This window comes from Pristiophorus japonicus, chromosome 1, assembly GCF_044704955.1.
Source record: "Pristiophorus japonicus isolate sPriJap1 chromosome 1, sPriJap1.hap1, whole genome shotgun sequence".
Classification (NCBI taxonomy): domain Eukaryota; kingdom Metazoa; phylum Chordata; class Chondrichthyes; family Pristiophoridae; genus Pristiophorus; species Pristiophorus japonicus.
This window is the reverse complement of record NC_091977.1, coordinates 285,718,893-285,732,954: the sequence shown is the minus strand read 5'-3', so window position 1 is coordinate 285,732,954 and position 14,062 is coordinate 285,718,893.

The following is a 14,062-nucleotide window of genomic DNA, read 5'->3' as shown; positions in this document are numbered from 1 at the left end:
AAATTAACAGCAATTTGGAATAGTTTATTAAACACACACACATGCACATCTATTAGCAGTTGGCAGCTATCCTACTGTAAGAGCGAAAAACCTTAATCAGGGTATAGTAATTCGATGTAATTAATTTTTAAAGTAAGAAAGACTGAGAGTTAAGTTTAAAATGCGTTCATGATAGAATAGCTGAATTAGGCAAAACACAGAAGGTCAGAGAAATTCTCTTAGGAGATAAGAACACCCACAAGATTTATGTAGATGGCTCACAGAAACAATGAGAGGGGGTCATGATGTTCCAGCCACATGAGATAACAGGGACAATGCCTCTTTTAAGCAGGGGGTAGCCATATGTCTGCCAAGGACATTACTCATAGAATTAGTCTGGGAAGACGTTCCCAGAAATGTAACACATAACCTGTAGGGGGCTTTTCCCTAGCAACAATCGCCAGAACTGAATGTACCAATGGAATCATTTGAAATTACCTATAAAATTAATGTAACTGTATCACCCAATGAAATTGCTGTAACCTGTATTAACCAATGGAACACTTCCCCGTGTAGTTCCACCATTTTGACTATATCTGAACTGTATAAGAATGAAACTGCATAGCTTGTTCCATGAGATCGGTGTCGAGAGCACTCAGTAACGGTACTGATGAAGCCGGATCTTCCTTGATTAATCAGGTTTTAATAAATAACTCTTTTCTCTATAAAAGACCTTTCGTGTGAGTGTTATATTTTTAATATTCCACAACATGACAGATCGACTTAGTTACAAAAGATACAATGTTACAGTAATGATTTATAAAAAGGTATACGTCACTTTCCTCTGGCTGGCTGGCTGAGTACATAGCCTGCTATTTCGGCTGCTCTTGAGCGGGCGGTTTGCCATGTGCTCAGGAGAGAAGAAGAGAAAGAGCAGTCTGTGCTTGGGTTTTTATATCCCTTAAGTCCATTGTTCCTCAGAAATCCCCAGGATTGGGTCTTGGTTCCAGGGCAGTTCCTTACTGGCTCTCCTCACACATGTGCCTGTCTGGAGGGCACGGTGCCATTCATTGATTAGGTTAATGGCTTTCCAATAAAGACAATATATAAACAGAACATGCTGGAAGTCTGTAAGCTTCCATTTTGTCATTTAATGGCATTCCAATTAACATCTTTTCTAATTTGGTGAGTTTCAAAGCCATGGAGACATGAACTTGGGGAAGGTATCCATTTTGTCGCTTCAAACTGCAGCTTTTCCATATAATCTACACTTTCAACATTTATACATACACAGGATCAATTTTGTCATTACTGTTATGTATTTAACCCTTGGCAACCTGTATCACACCACCACTAGAGGGTCTACCTGTTGGAGTTCCAAGGGATCCCAACATCCCTTGGGAGCACTGTATATAAGCAGGCCACTCACGCAGTATCTGCACTCTGGATTCTAATTAAAGGAGCTAAGGTCACACTTACTCATTGCTTACAGTACTCAGTTTGATCCTTCATTAAGAGCATAACAATTGGCGACAAGATAACGAACAACTGCGCGAAAATGCAAAGAACAGTTCGTATTCTGGAGAAGTTCTCAGAAGGGGACAATTGGTTGGCCTTCATGCAGTGACGCGACCAATACTTCGTAGCCCATGAGCTGGAAGTGGACGAGAACACTGCCAAACGAAGGGCGATCCTCCTTACCATCTGTGGGGCAACAACCTATGGCCTCATGAAGAATCTTCCAGCTCCGGTAAAGCCAACAACCAAATCCTATGAAGAATTGTGTACGCTGGTCCGGGAGCACCTAAATCTTAAGGAAAGCGTTTTGATGGCGAGATATCGGTTCTACAGGTGTCAACGGTCGGAGGGCCAGGAAGTGGCGAGCTACATCACCAAATTAAGGCGTCTTGCTGGACATTACGAATTTAGTGGATTCCTAGAACAAATGCTTGGAGACTTTTTTGTGCTTGGCATTGGCCATGAGGTTATCCTTCACAAACTATTGACTGTTGAAACACCGAATCTGAGCAAAGCCATAACAATAGCCCAGGCATTTATGTTGATTCCGTGCACCGTGGTTTTCCAGGACGACATATTGGTCACAGGTTGGGACACCATCGAACACTTGAAGAACCTGGAAGTGGTTCTAAGTCAGCTAGATAACGTGGGACTCTGGTTGAAATGCTCGAAGTGTGTTTTCCTGGCGCCAGAGGTCGAGTTCTTGGGAAGATGAATCGCAGCAGATGGCATCAGACCCACCGGCGCCAAGACGGAGGCTATCAAGAACGCGCTGAGACCACAGAACGTGATGGAACTGCAGTCGTTCCTGGGACTCCTCAACTATTTTGGTAATTTCCTACCCGGGTTAAGCACCTTGCTAGACCCCTACATGTGCTACTCCGCAGGGAGACGACTGGGTATGGGGTCATTCACAAGAGGCTGCCCTTGAGAAAGCCAGAAATCTGTTATGTTCAAACAAACTGCTTGTTCTGTATAAACCATGTAAGTGATTAGTGCTCGCTTGCGATGCATCGTCATATGGGGTCGGGTGTGTGTTACAATAGGCTAACGAATCAAGGATTTTGCAACCAGTCGATTATGCATTGAGGAGTCTGTCCAAGGCCGAAAGGGCCGAGAGCATGATTGAAAAAGAAGCTCTGGCGTGCATTTACGAAGTGAAAAAAATGCACCAATATTTGTTTGGTCTCAAGTTTGAGCTTGAAACTGACGATAAGCCGCTCATATCGCTGTTCTCAGAGAGCAAAGGGATTAACACCAATGCCTCTGCCCGCATCCAAAGATGGATGCTCACGCTGTCGGCATACAACTATGTAATCCGCCACAGACCGGGCATAGAGAACTGTGCTGATGCTCTCAGTCGGCTACCATTATCCACCACCGGGGTGGAAATGGCATAGCCTGCAGATTTGCTCATGGTTATGGATGCATTCGAAAACGAAATACCACCTGCTATGGCCTGCAAGATCAGGACCTGGACCAGCCAGGATCCTTTACTGTCCCTTGTAAAAAAAAATGTGTCCTCCATGGGAGCTTGTCCAGTGTCCCAGTGGAGCTGCAGGAGGCAATTAAGCCATTCCACAGGCGCAAAGACGAAATGTCCTTGCAGGCGGGCTGTCTCTTGTGGGGCAATCGCATGGTCTTTCCCAAGAAAGGCAGAGAAACATTAATTTGTGACCTATACAGCACCCACCCAGGCATTGTAATGATGAAAGCCATAGCCAGGTCCCATGTATGGTGGCCCAGCATCGACTCAGATTTAAAATCATGCGTGCGGCAGTGCAATACTTGCTCTCAACTGAGCAATGCACCCAGAGAGGCACTACTAAGATTGTGGTTGTGGCCACCAAACCATGGTCTTGGATCCACGTTGACAATGCGGGCCCATTTCTCGGCAAAATGTTCTTGGTTGTCGTGGATGCTTATTCAAAATAGATTGAATGTGTAATAATGTCTGTAAGCACGTCCACCGCCACAATCGAAAGCCTACGAACCATGTTTGCCACACACGGCCTGCCTGATGTCCTAGTCAGCAACAATGGACCGTGTTTCACCAGCGCTGAATTCAAGGAATTCATGACCCGCAATGGGATCAAGCACGTCACATCTGCCCCGTTCAAACCAGCATCCAATGGCCAGGCAGAACGGGCAGTCGAGACCTTCAAGCAAAGCTTGAAATGAGTGTCGGAAGGCTCCCTGCAGACCCGACTATCCCGAGTGCTGCTCAGCTACTGCACCAGACCCCACTCGCTCACCAGGGTCCCCCCTTCCGAGCTGCTCATGAAAAGGGCACTCAAAACAAGGCTTTCTCTTGTCCATGATCACGTCGAGGACAGGCAGCATCAACAAAGTATGTACCATGACCGCGCAAATTTGTCACGCGATATTGAGGTCAATGATCATGTGTTTGCACTCAATTATGGACATTGTCCCAAATGGCTCGCTGGAACAGTCATAGCCAAAGAAGGGAGTAGGGTGTTTCGGGTCAAATTGGCCAATGGACTAACATGCAGAATGCATTTGGACCAAATCAAATTGTGGGTCACTAACAGCTACGAGCAACCGAAGAGGACACCACCAACTTCGACCCTCCAACACACACACAAGCAGCAACCGACATCATGGTTGACCACAAAGCCGAACTCACCATCCCCAACGGTTGCCCAGCAGCCCAGTGAAGAACCAACCAACTTACCCACACCTGAATTTGTACCGATCGACAAGGGAGCGAAAAGCCCCAGATCGTCTCACCCTGTAAATAAGTGTATTATTGACTTTACGAGGGAGTGATGTTATGTATTTAACCCTTGGCAACCTGTCTCACACCACCACTGGAGGGCCTACCTGTTGGAGTCCCAAGGGATCCCAGCATTCCTTAGGAGCACTGTATATAAGCAGGCCACCCATGCAGTACCTGCAATCTGGAGTCTAATTATAGGAGCTAAGGTCACACTTGTTCATTGCTTTTAGTACTCAGTTTCATCCTTTATTATGAGCGTAACAATTAGGAAGCACTTTTATTCTTAAAAACTCCCCACCTTGAGGGGGAAATATCCTTATTGACTTCTCATATGGTTTATCTCCTCAGGGCTCACATATCATAAACATTGAGGGGGTTCTGATAGCTCTGCTATTTATGTTTCTGTGAGGTGGATGACCGCTGCATAATGGGTTTTAAACTTAGAGAGAGAGAGAGAGAGAAAAGTGGATGGCCTGACTTGGTCCCCACCTTGTAAGGTGTATGCCACACATAGGGGATTTACTATAGTACAATAACATCTCCAGCGGAGACTCTCCCCTTCCCGTATCTTCAGTGCACCGTCGCTTCTCAAAGCACATTGATGATTGATGATGTTCATGAGTCATGCTGCAGCTCCCGCATTGCCAACTTCCCTTGGCTTCAGTCGTGACCAATATCGTCCTGACAATCGTGAGGATCGGTAACATGGTCTGTGGGAAACAAGATCAGTGTAGTATTTACTCTTTGGCAGTTTTTAACTGATTAATGTGAAACCACTTCTTGTACTTAACACCCTTTTTCACCGGTGACTGAATCAAATAAATTGTGGGTTTCAATCGGTCTATAATCGTATGCATTCCCCACCACCCGGGCTCAAAGGCAGCTTCTTTTTCTCATAATTTGGAATCATTACTGAGTCTCCCACCTCGTATTCAACGGGATGTACTTTCTTGTCAAAGTAACTTTTAATTTGTCTTTTTGACTTCCCCAATTTTGTGGCCACAAATTGATTGATCTGATTGGTGTGATCTACCACTTGTTCCAGACACTTGGAACGACATGTTTTCGTTGTCAGGGGATTCATCCCTGTTAGTATTAGCTGGTCTGGTATTCTCATGAGCCTCATCATCATGGCCTGATATGGGAAGATCCCTGTTGTCCTATGAGATGTGGACCTCATTGCCATTAAGCACATTGGCAGCATGTTAGCCCATTGAGTGGGGTAGTCCGCGCACAATTTTTTTAACATTAACTTGAGGGTACTGTTCCTCCTTTCGACCCCTCCGGATGACTGGGGTGATGAGCAATATGTAATTTGTGTTTTATCCCCAGCATTTCCTGCAGGTGGGTAAAAATTTTACCGGTAAAGTGTGAACCTTGATCACTGTCCACTTGGACTGGTACTCCCCACCTACAAAACATATGATTCAATAGTGTTTTTGCTGATGTGATTGCGGTGTTGGAATGGCAAGGAAATGCATCAATCCATTTAGTGAATTGATCCACCACCACTAGGGCATGCTGAAAATTGCCTTGCGCCTGTGGAAGTGGCCCAATGAAGTCTATCTGGAGGTGAGTCCATGGCCCTTGAGGTGGGGGTGCGCTTTGAAGCAAGGCTCAGTTAGTGCATGCGGGAGGATTGTGTTGCAGGCACGGTAGACATTGTGCCATGTATTTGTTCATTGTTTCCCTCATGAAAGGCCAACAAGATGTGGATGCTACCTTATAGAAGGTTACCAGGGCCGAATAGCGCCCTTCTGGGGTGGGAGTGAAAGAGGAAGAGCAGTTCCTGATCCATCTCTGGTGGAACACACACCACCGGGCAAGCATTTGGCTTTCTTTTGAACATCAGAAACTGCTCATCTGAGTCAGGGGCAGTGGCTAGTATGGTATTGGGAGCCCAGGCTGTCGATTGAGGAAGGGATCTGCCTTCCTTGTGCCAGGCGCTTACAACAGCATATGACCAGTATTGCTGCTGCAGAGATTTCAAATCTAGGTGATCTGTTGGGGAGGCCTTGCTAAATGCATTGCTGGGCTCAACAACTATATCCTCTATCTCTCCATCAATTGCAGCATCCTTGGCTGCTCTGTCTGCTCTGGAATTTCCCTCACTATGTGGACCCTCTTTTCTATGGGCTGCTACCTTTCCTATGAAGCAGGGCTGGGATCGCTGTTTAAGGTATGACTAGAGCAGGCGTAACCAGGGCCTTACCGTCTATCATACGATAGTTATTTTTGCGGCATAGGGGCAAGGAGAGCATACTATTTATAGCATAGGCACTATGTGACCAAATATTCACGGGTCTATCTGAGGTTTCCTTCACAGCAGTTAGAAGTGCGGCGATTTCTGTGTATTGTGAAGACTGTCTGTTGCATCTTCGCTGGATGGTTCTTTCTGGCAATACCAAGCATATCCAGCATGAGGGGATCCTTCAATGTGATCTGAGGACCCATCAAGAAAGACATCTGGGGCACCCTATATGGGCTCTTTCTGCACAGGATGGGTCTCAAAGTTAATCAGGAGTAACGGACATTCATGCGGGTCCCCCCATAGATCAGAAATTGTGGCAGCAATGTGGTGGTTTTGGAAATGGTATCAATGTATCTTTCCATAAATTCCAATGTCTATTTGCTGAGGCGCTGCGAAGAAACTAGCGAATCTCCAGGTTTCATCAGTAGTTTCAGAGGTGCCTGCTGTGCAGGATTGTAGCCTGTAGGCCAGGAATAAAGGTGGTGCTTGCATGCGATATATGCCTTTTCTGCTGCCTGCAGAATTCGAGATGCATATGCAATGGGCTGCAGTCAATCAGCTTGCGTTTGGCACAGAACTGCAATGAGGCTTTGCTCTGTGGCCCCGACCTCCAAATGGAAGGGCTGAGTGGGATCAGGAGGGATCAGACATGTATCCTGTATCACTGCAGTTTTAATTTAGCCACGGACTGGGTGTGAGCATCATTCCATGCTGGGCGTACATCATCATGCTGCAGTTTTAATAAATCATACAGGGGCTTTGCATGTTCTGCAAAGCCTGGGATAAAGTCCCTTTGTTACCCCACCAAACCCAAGAATGATCGTAGGGCTGTTTTAGAAGCGGGTAATGGCAGTCGCTGTATTATCTCCACCTTGTGAGAGTCGGAGGACGATCCCTCTGGAGAAATGGACACTCCTAGAACGGTGACCCATTCTTTTACTAATTGAGCCTTACGGGGATTCACCTTTAGTCCCGCCTGACCCAACAATGCCAAAAGTGCGTGCAAAAGGGACAGATGCTCCTCCATGCTGTCGGTTGCCAGCAGTAGGTCATCTCCGTACTGCAGCAAGCAGGTAGGGTGGGAAACGTCTTTTAAAATTGCAGCCATTTTTTTTGTGGAATATCGTGGGGGCATTGTGGAACCCCTGAGACAGGCATTCTCAAGTATGGGCCTCGTGTGCATTTATACTGTATAGTAAGGTCAGCTTATACATGGGTTACAATGATAGTTGAATACATGACAGGCATGTCCAGGTATAGCTCTGGCCCTCAAATGTGAACACAACTTTGTACTGGTCTTCTCTCTTAACAGGGATACTCCAGAAGCCATTGGCGATGTCGAGGGTCGAGAAATACTTGGAATCAGCAGGAATTTGCGATAATATGGTGGGAGTTTCTCTTACTACCGGTGAGCAGGCTGGTGTTACAGAATTTAACTTTCTGTAATCAATAGTCAGTCACCAGCTGCTATCAGGCTTTTTAACTGGCCATGTGGGTGAATTGTCATGGAAGTGCCTATCCTACGAACACCCTGGGATTTTATGGTGTCTCGGATGTAAGGGTGACTCTCCCTTGGGATGGGGTACTGTTTAGTGAATGAGTGGTGGATCCCTCAATAGATTCTTTGCCTGCCATTTTTCCACAGTCATGCTTGCATGTGGGAAACATCGCCAGGTGTTCCTGAATTAGTTTTGACAAAACTTCATTTTCGTTCCCCGGAGAGTCATACTCAGATAGCTTTTTAATTGCAAAACCGAGTGAGCATCTGAAATTTCTATTACTCCTGTCTTATCTCTCAATCCCATCCAAATACAGTCCTGATTATAATCTATCACCACGCCATACTGATCCAACACATCAGCCCCTACAATTCCCCTTCCATCGGGGGTGGTCATCAGCATCGGCGCTTGGACCTTACAGGTGAGATCTCCCAACTGAAGTTCAGTGGCCTTCTCTGTATACGCGGTGGTTGTATCACCATTAAAGCCTTTAAGGGTTATACAACCCTTGCCCGCCGCTGCATGGCGTTCAGGGTATGGGGTATGGATGATGGTAATGGCTGAGCCAGTATCGATAAGCATAATCTGCTGCGTGCCTCTTTTCAAGACAACAAGGACTACTGGTCTCCGTCTACCATCACATCGGAACCCCACTTCCGACCAACTTTTGGGGGCCGAACCCAGTCATTGGGTTGATCCTTGAATGGGTCTCTCTAATGAGTGTGCATCGGCGACTGCGTGCACCGGTAAATGATTTTGTTTCCTCTCCGTGGCAATTTCGGTTTGTATGAGGTTATCAACTGGTTCAATCGTTGATTTGTCCCAGAGGGCTTGGATTCGTCCTTCTTTAGAAGGGTTACTAACTGAGCCAACTGTTGTTCCATCCCAGGGGGCTTGGATTCGTCCTTGTTTGGAAGGTTTACGAACTGAGCCAACTGTTGTTCCATCCCAGAAGGCTTGGGTTTGTCCCTCAGGAGGTACCTATGCGTTTCGTCATGGTTCGATGCCAGTCTGGGTCTGCTGCAGTCTTTTGCTAGGTGGTCTACCTTCTTACAATTAAAGCACTGTCCCTTAAAGAGGTAGTTTTGAGATCCCTCCACCGTTGGCACTGTTTTATTTGCAGTGGGTGGTGACTTCACCTTTAACTCGTCTTTTACAATCTCCCAGGCTATTTGAGCGCTGGTCTCTATATCTGTCCACTGATTGGTGGGCCTCATGGCTATGCCCAGGGTGGTTTTAACTAAAGAGTGGAGTTGGATCAGGAACATCGATTTAAATTGTTCCTGATTCTTTCCTACTGAAGCATTTGTAGGTGCCTGGTTCTGGGTATGTTGATAGATATCGTACAGGCAATTATTGAAGGCTCTCGGGGTCACTTCTGGGTGCTGCTTTGTCTGATTAAGCAGAGCCACTAAGTTCAAGTTTTGGATCCCTAAATGTTTTAGGATGAGTGCATCGGCCGCTGTGCCAGGCTAGAGGACTGCGTCTGGCAGATTATCTTTAGTGAAGTGGAACAGGCCAAGGGGACGACTCGTGTTAAGTTTCTCCCTTCCAACTCGGGGTGACCCCTCCTGAAATTTGCCCACCTCCTATTAACTTCCAGTGGGTCATCCCCATCATTAATGGGCCCCAACTCGTGGCTGTATGCCATGGCGTCAGCACCAGATGTGAGCCGTGAGTCGGTATGGTTGCTGGTGATGTGATCGTGCGTATTACGTCATAAAGAAGTGGTTACTATGACTACGATTGGCTCTAGTGTCTCCAAGGTATCCCATCCTACATCACCTCCCTGGGGATTATACTGACTGCGTTCCTCTTCCCAATCTGTCTCCCTCTTGTCCCCTTCTGCTGTCTCTGTTATGGCTCTCCGTATTATTGCGGATACCAGGGCCTGCTGCTCCCCGAATTTACTTTTTAACCTCGCTATTTCTAGTTGGCACTGGGAGTGATTTGCCTCCCTATGTGGCTTCTTAATTACTTTCCTTAATGCGCCCCTAGCATCTTCTATCTCTTGCTGGAGCCCCAAGTTTTTAATTTATATTTTTTTTAACTCTAATTTGTTTTCATTTGCTTCAACGACAGCAGCGGTGGTATTTAAATTTGAGGGGCCTTGTTGTTGTAGCATTGAAGCTCCCTGTTCGGCCCCACTTTCTAATTGGCTAATACTGTGGTTTAATTGACCAATTTCTTGTCTTAAATGTTGTATTTCACCTTCTTTTAACGGCTTGACAAGTTGGAGGCCTTCTTCCTTTTGTTGTTTTATACCCTGATGCTCTTTTCCTTTTACTTGAATCTATTTTACTTGCAATTCTTTTAAATCCTATATCTCTTTTGCTCTTTGTTCTTTTAAATCTTGGATCACTTTGGCATCCTGCCTCATTAATTCCTCATCTCTCCGGGCACAATAAAATGTGCTGAATGCCAAGAGACCATTTGCCCGTTTTGACCTTAGCTCTCCCTGATTTATTTTCTCCTGGATAAATGCCACGAGTTCACCAAAGGACGCATGTTGGCCCTTATGGAAGTATGGTGCCCTTGCCTGTAACTCTTCTATGTCCGCTATGGATACCGTTTTGAATAACTTCTCCTGATAAACTAGCTCAAAATTTTGTTTTGTTGGCTTTCTGTTCATGACCAATCCCTTCATTCTGTGTCTTTTGAATGTAACTACTGGTGGGTCCTCACTTAAACAGTTACAACTATCCAGACGGCTGCTCCTTAAGACGCAACTCTCCTGATCCGTTTAACTGTTTATAGTTTAGAATTGCAACTTCTGAAATTTCCAATTGTTCAAAAGAATCAAAAGCTGTCTCGCCAGATCCCGGATGAGCCCCCAATTTGTAAGATTTCTAAATCTCTGGCATTAAATTAACAGCAAGACTGATTTTTTTAAAACAATTTGGAATAGTTTATTAAACACACACACATGCACATCTATCAGCAGTCGTCAGCTATCCTACGGATCGACTTAGTTACAACAGATACAATGTTACAATAATGATTTATAAAAAGGTATACGTCACTTTCTTCTGGCTGGCTGGCTGAGCACATGGCCTGCTGTTTTGGCTGGTCTTGAGCAGGCGGTTTGCCGTGTGCTCAGGATAGAAGGAGAGAAAGAGCAGTCTGTGCTTGACTTTTTATATCTCTTTAGTCCATTGTTCCTCAGAAAGCCCCAAGATTGGATCTTGGTTCCAGGGCAGTTCCTTCTTGCCTCTCCTCACACATGTGTCTGTCTGGAGGACCTGGTGCCATTCCTTGATTTGCTTAATGGCTTTCCAATTAACATCTTTTCTAGTTTGGTGAGTTTCAAAGCCATGGAGACATGAACTTGGGGAAAGTATCCATTTTGCCTCTTCAAACTGCAGCCTTTCCATATAATCTATACTTACAACATTTATATATACACAGAATCAATTTTGTCATTACTAAGCACTTTTATTCTTACAGCGCTCCCCATAACCCCTTAATCCCTCATCGGTTAAGAAACTGTCTATCCCTGTCTTAAATTTATTCAATGTCCCGGCTTCCACAGCTCTCTGAGGCAGCAAATTCCACAGATTTACAACCCTCTGAGAGAAGAAATTCCTCCTCATCTCAGTTTTAACTGGGCAGCCCCTTATTCTAAGATTATGCCCCCTAGTTCTAGTCTCCCCTATCAGTGGATACATCCTCTCTGCCTCCACCTTTTCAAGCCCCCCTCATAATCTTATATGTTTCCATAAGATCACCTCTCATTCTTCTGAATTCCAATGAGTAGATGCCCAATCTCCTCAGCCTTTCCTCGTAACTCAACACCCTCATCTTCGGAATCAACTGAGTGAACCTTCTCTGAACTGCCTCCAAAAAAAATTATACCCTTTTTTAAATATGGAAACCAAAACTGCACGCCGTATTCCAGGTGTGGCCTCACCAATATCCTGTATAACTGTAGCAAGACTTCCCTGCCATTATACTCCATCCTCTTTGCAATAAAGACTAAGATTCCATTGGCCTTCCTGATCACTTGCTGTACCTGCATACTAACCTTTTGTGTTTCATGCACAAGTACCCCCAGGTCACACTGAACTGCAGCACTTTGCAATTTTTCTCCATTTAAATAAAAACTTGCTCTTTGAATTTTCCTGCCAAAGTGCATGACCTTACACTTTCCAATGTTCTACTCCATCTGCCAAATTCTTGCCCACTCACTTAGCCTGTCTATGTTCTTTTGCAGATTTTTTGTGTCCTCCTCACTCATTGCTTTTCCTCCCACCTTTGTACCATCAGCAAACTTGGCTACGTTATACTCGGTCCTTTCTTCCAAGTCGTTAATATAGATTGTAAATAGTTGGCATCTCAGCACTGATCCCAGCGGGGAGGAGGGAAGCCAACAATAGCCTTCAGGTCTAGCAGGATTAGAGGACAGGGAATAATTGGACCAGGATGTGTGCATCAGTCCTCATTTTAAAGTCATTTTTCTATCCATTATGAATTCTGATGCCCACATTTGTGAATCGAAACTAAGCTTACTGGGAGGGAAATTGGATAAGCACTGAAAACAGGCATGGGGATTATGGTCCGTGATTAACCCGCGCACATCCATTGCATTCAGGCAGCGCATTAAATTCGTGCTGCTTGCTCTTTTAAATGATTGCTGCGTGCAGCCAGCACTCCCTGCGGTTTTCATTGGCTGAACGCATCAGTAGGGGACCTGATATTGCGAGTGGCTAGCCTATTTAAAGGCAGCCTGCACCTCTTAAAGGGGAGGTGCATTATGGCTGCAAAAAGTGGTGCGAGTTTTTTCAAAAGTCAATCTGGTCTGTGATACATTGAGCAATGGCTGAACAGAGCGAGACTGCAGCAAGGATTTCAGACAATGCACTGGAGATCTTGGTGGATGATGTTGAGAGAAGGAGAGATGTCCTGCATCCTCAGGGGAGCTGGATGCCCTTCAGACACATGCTGAAGAGGCAGTGGGAAGGTCAATACCAGGAGTATAGCTGTAAGAACCTGAATGCAGTGCAGAAAGAAGTTTAGTGATTTCACATGGGTTGGCAAGGTGAGGGAGTTCATCTTCAAATGGCATATCCCACCAACTGCACCACTAGCCTCACCCCACTGCTCAATTCACTACACCCCCATCACCCACCTACCAACAATCTCTATCAATCAGTAATCAACCCTAAAATTCATATGTTTTACCTCACCCTCCCACACTTAGCACTGTTGCAAGCCTCACACCCAGAGCACACAGCTCGCACACACTGACAGCTCTTCAACCATGACAGCCATATCATCAAAACATATTGCAGGACACTCAACTGACCTACTTCCCTATCTCTTTCAGGAGCAGGTGGTGCATAACAGGAGGCAGCAGGAAAGATCTGGAGGAGGACAAGTGCTCCTGCATGTTTTCTCTCCCATGAGGAGACAATTCTGGCCATCATAGGATCATGGGAAGAGGCATTGCTGAGGGCATGGCCACTGGCAAGGCGGGAGTGATTGATGATAAGGGTACCTGCATACCTAATCCTCCTTCTCTCAACCCACTTCTTCCCCATCCTGCCATCTGTTCTGACTCACAAGTTGGAGTTGAGGTAGAAGATTAGCCATGATCTTGTTGAAAAGAAAGAAAGATTTACATTTATATAACACCTTTCACAGGACATCTCAAAGCACTTTACAGCCAATTAAGTACTTTTGAAGTGTAGTCACTGTTGTAATGTGGGAAACACGGCAACCAATTAGCACATAGCAAGCTCCCACAAACAGCAATGTGATAATGAACAGATAATCTGTTTTTGTTATGTTAATTGAGGGATAAATATTGGCCAGGACACTGGGGATAAATCCCCAACTCTTCTTTGAAATAGTGCCATGTGATTTTTTATAGTAAAAGATAAAAGTTCACGGGGTTGGGGGTAATATATTAGCATGGATAGAGGATTGGCTAACTAACAGAAAACAGAGAGTCGGGATAAATGGTTCATTCTCAGGTTGGAAATCAGTAATCAGTGGGGTGCTACAGGGATCAGTGCTGGGACCCCAACTATTTACAATCTATATTAACAACTTGGAAGAAGGGACCGAGTGTAA